A 5,223-nucleotide genomic window follows, 5' to 3' on the forward strand; every position below is an offset into this window, starting at 1 on the left:
GATTTGTTTAGTTCTATGTGTAATAATAAAATAGCTCTTTTGCAAGTTAAAATCTTGTCTTCAATATCGGCGAGTATGAGACTGACGACACGAAAGGCAAATTAACCCATACAATTTATTTTTATTTTCTTCCCACAACAAAATGTCTACAAAAAGCGATAAAATATAGGATTTTAACAAAAGAAATCACTTCAGACCTTCACATTGTATGTACATGTCAGAAAGGCGAGGGCACTACCACACCTCACGCAAACCAGATCCACAAAATGAGAGAAATTATAAATATGTACCTGCATACAAGCACACACACACACTCTCACACACACAAACACACATAGGCACACGTGCACTCGCACAGATTTTCTCTCTCACTGTTTCTCTCCATCGAGAGATTGTCTAGCACATGTAAGGAAATGTCTGTCGCTACAGTGGATCCTGTGGGATGAGTTTCATCAGCTATGCAAAGTCCCTACTCACCCAAGGAAAGAAAAAGCAAAATCTAAAAACAAACTAAAACAATTGTTCAATGTAATCAAATGCATGCTTGACTTGGAGTTGCTCTCCGCTGATTGGTTATCAAGTAAACTCACGCAGTGAAGCAAACATGGTCCATTCTGCCAGTCCTTCCCATTATCACGAGCTATGGCACTTTGAAGAGACATTATTTGTCTGGTCTGTTCATTATCAGAAATGTAGTTTATTCAGTGTAAAAGATGTTCTGTCACCAATGACAACCAGGCTGGCTTTGGTTCCAGATTGCTACTTTTTTCTTTTTTTCTCTTCATGGGACGTAAACATTCTATACAATAAATTATAAACGCAACACTTCTCAAATTCCCGCATGTACAATGCAGTATATGAAATAAAGTCCACAAAGTGTTAGTTGAGGAAGAACCATTTCATATAGTCTCTTGTTGGTCCTTTTCCGGTTCTGCCACTCTGCCATCTTTTTTCCCCAAACACATACACATTCACACGGATAATTTCCTCAGGAAATTGACCAGAGAAGCTTGGATGAGGTGGATTTGACCCAAGTGTATGAAATGCAGTTTCTTCTACCATGAATAAAAAAAATATCGGCTTGTATTAGCACTAGCACTTGTCGTGAGTGTTTCTATAACGGGACGCGTCGCAGGCCCGACGGAAAGGCCTTGAGATGCATTCAGCCTCTCACACGGAACAGGCCTTTCTAGAACATTCAGAAAAGACCCCCCCCCCCCTCATCTCTGGGACAGGATTGACCTCCGCTCCAATACGGCCGATTCACAAAGACTTGTTCCCACCACGGGCTGGAGCTTGATGAACACCATTAAATTATTTTTTTGCGGAAAAGAAAGATACTTTCAATGCTATACACTCAAAGGTCAACAGATTGCCTAAAAATACAAAAAAAAAAGAGCGGAAAATGATTTACCAATCATGGATAAAAAACATACTTTTGAATTGACTGTATTGAAGAGTATCAACTCCAAAGCTCTCCCTTCCCTCCCTCCCTCAAAACGATGAGCAGAGGAAACACAAAATAAAAAACGGTTTCATCGCCTTGGGACGTCATGCAAAATAGAAGAACAGAACAGCAGTAGTCTAATAGTAATAAAATATAAGTAGTAGTAGATGTAGTAGTAGTAGTAGTAGTAGAAGTAGTAACAAGAACAATAATAATAGTAAATAGTTATAAAATAAAAAATAATCTTACAATGCAAACATTACAATAGTCAATGCATCCAGGTCTTATTGCTACCATGTTGTACTTACAGTGTTGGTTTTTCAACTTTTAGTTCCCAACCTCCCCCTTCTTGTATTATTATACTCCCATCCCTGCTTAGTCAGTCTAACGAGGGCAACAGGCAGAACACACACATACACATGTACTCAGTGGCAGAGGAAATTCAATGTCCAATAGGAATTACTTTTGGATTATCGTTGAGCAGATAATCGTTGGTGTATTTGCAAACTCCATTAAAAGCAGCAGCATAGACTGGTCAAGTTATTATGCAATATATACCATAACATTTCTTTACATCGTTCTCTGAAATAATTGTATTGTTCTGTATTTGAATAGTAGTATGTAATATTTGTTTCAATTGGACAGTGAATTTGAACGGTAAAGTTATTTCTAATAGACACATACCCTGCAGAGTGGTGCATACCAACACACACACACACACACACACACACACACACACACACACACACACACACACACACACACACACAAAGCCTTGTCTGGGGTGAATTCCATTGCTTGCATACATTGGCAGCATATGCAGTGTTTTTATCTTCCAAAGTAATGCTTCGATAGTGATTACATCTTTTTTTCACAAAAATATTCAAATAATCCTCTTTTAAAGTCAGAAAAAGAGACGGTCCCTGAGAGATGCTGCGTCGCGCATCGAGTCTTAGCAAGCAAGTGATTGTCTCAACCAAACCAACCAACCGGCCGCTGTCCTTGGGTGGGGGAGGGGTCAGGGTTGGGGTCAAGGGTCAAGGAAGGTAATCGCGGGGCACAGCTTTTGAGAGACATGTGATGGGGGTGTGTTCTAGATAAAACTCGGAACGGACAAACAGGAAACATAAGCCTACTAATTGGTTAATTCATTAATAATAGCCCCCCGAATTACGTCTGGTTGCAGGGTGCCTGCGTGTTTCACCTAGAGTGCTCAGCGCGCTCAGCCTAAGATTTGGCCACTGTGAAATTAACTGCTACTTCAGAAGGTCATTTAACATGGTGAGTGTTAGCATAGCATGGGTTGTGCTATGAATCTACTAGTTAATTTTGTTTAATGTTTTAAAGTGCTTGACTGATGTTCAATGGACTTTATTATAAAGTTGTGTATAAAACAGATTGTTTCTCAAAATACTCATTACTTATTATATCTTATATGCTTTAAAGAATTACAATTGTAACGATTTCAGTTTCACGTTTAGATATATGTGATTTCTAAAAAAACGAAATGTATTTTAAAATGTTATACTGTTTTTTGTTACCGCTGGTTCGCTATTATGAAAATATTGTTAAGTTAAATGTCTGTGTTTTTAATTACTGTGCAAGTGTAAATATTTTTTGTATAATTTCTTGTCAGTTGTGCATAGAGGTGGTCAAAGGGTTCATTCAAAAAGTAACGCATTTGGACCATCTAGTGGCTAAATGCAGAACTGCAACAGGTTGTCGCCTAGTCGCTCATACGAGAGTGGAAAGCAACCAGAGATTGAACGCAACCATCACGTCTAGAATTTAAAAGCACATTGTATGCAAGTAATGCCCACCAACCCCATATGCGATTTTACACAGTGGCCAAATATTCATCAACAAAACATTTATTTAAAAAAAGAAAAGAAAATCAAAAGCATTGACAATCTACATATGCCAATAAATATCCAATAGCTAAACAAAATTTTAAACAAAATAAATAAGTGATTGTCTATCAGAGCCCTCTATACAAATAGTAATTAAATATTGCAACTTTAAATGTTATAAGGATTGATAAAGACTAGCCAGCCTTTTTTTTTTCTTCACATCTAGCGGGAATTGTTGGGATAATTTCATAGTGCTACTTAGTCCCTGGAACATTAACCATGCTTCAATGGAACAATAGGAGGATTTCTAGTTAGGAATTAGTTTAGTGCATTCTACAATATAAAATTGGCTCCCCTGTTCTGTGCTAAAGACAGGGGGGGGGGGGGGGAGGGAGGTTGCATGAGGGGTGCGATCAGAAAGGCAGTGTGAACATTATTGCTGTGGGGTGGGGGTGGGGTGGATGCAGGAAGGGGGTCCTTTGTAGCCTACTCAGTCCCATGAGTGATTCACATCGCAGGACTGGATTTGTGCAAAAAGAGGGATTGCGAGAGCGTGAAAGGGGGACCTATGCCACACTTTCACAGCAGGGAGGTGTACACCTCCCTCACAAACAGCAGTTTGTTTTGATGGCTTCTCTACATATAGTCTAGGTGATCTGATAGCGCTCGCCCCTCCAGTCCCGTCTACCCCACTCGGTGTCTCTAGGCCCTTGGTAGTGAAGGAGAGGAGGGGAGGAGGAGAGAGGTCTACCATGAGGTCCCACTGTTCCATGATTGTATGTTTCTGATTGATTGTTCAAAAGGAGTCCAGCTTTTGGTTGGACGGAGAATTATTGCAGCCAGATAAAAAACGAAAAAACAACAACAATATTGATAGGACGGCAAATGTGCCCGATTCTGTTTTTTTTTTCCTTCTTCTTCTTCTCAAAATAGAATATTTATGTATATATTTTCACATTGAAAAGTAGTCGCCATTATTCTCTTTTCTTTAAATCCTTCATATGTTTTCTTTACATTTTTATAAATTCTAAGTGTAAGGTTGCAGTCCCCTCTTTACATATCGACAGAATCCAGACAAGGCTTTCATAATATCAACAAAACCTGTATCAAGCCCCGGTTTATCCCCCAATATTCTCTGACAAGTCTCGTCACAACTTTACAAATTCTGTACACATGAAACTATTGAATAAAGTAAAAAAAAAGAAAAGAAAAGAAACACATAGACAAGGTATAGCCAGCCAAGAACAGCTGTTTTCTTTTTAAATAACAACTATTTTTTTAAAAAACAGAACAATAAGTAATACTGGATCTGCCCTTCACTAGGAGAATATCTACATTAGCTTTCTCTCTAAATCCCTTCCCTCCCGGTCTGTCTCCGACCGCACTGTAATGCCATCGAGTGAAAGAAAAAAAAAGAAGAGAAATGATTGTTTTTTTTTTTCTTCTTTTCAATCAAAGTTTGAAACAAAACGAACTTACCCATATTTGTATTTTTTTTTGCAAAAAGGTTTAAAATGGTCCCTAAGATTATTTTCTTTTCAGTCTGTACATTTCTGGTCAGTCAGTTCAGTTCAGAAGGAGGAGGGCCCTCTCTCTGGGTTTGCGTCTGGGCTGGTGCCTATATATATATATGTATACACACAGAGCCCCATATACATATATATATATCCACATTCTTCAGACTGTAGCGGTGGACAGGGAGGGGCGAGAGCTGGACATTCCTAGTGGTGCGGTCGGCCGCGAGGGTCCGCCTCCGACCGCGCCCCCCCTCTCCGGCCACGCCCGGTTCTCGGGGGGCGCTTCCGAATCCGATCGCCGCGACGACGACGACGAAGACGACGACAACAACGTTGCCGCGGTGACGGGCGGGTCCGGGGCGTGGTGGTACTCCGCGGGCGGGGGGGGCGGGAGCAGGACCCCGGGCAG

Source organism: Pollachius pollachius (assembly GCF_949987615.1).
Source record: "Pollachius pollachius genome assembly, chromosome: 1".
NCBI lineage: Eukaryota > Metazoa > Chordata > Actinopteri > Gadiformes > Gadidae > Pollachius > Pollachius pollachius.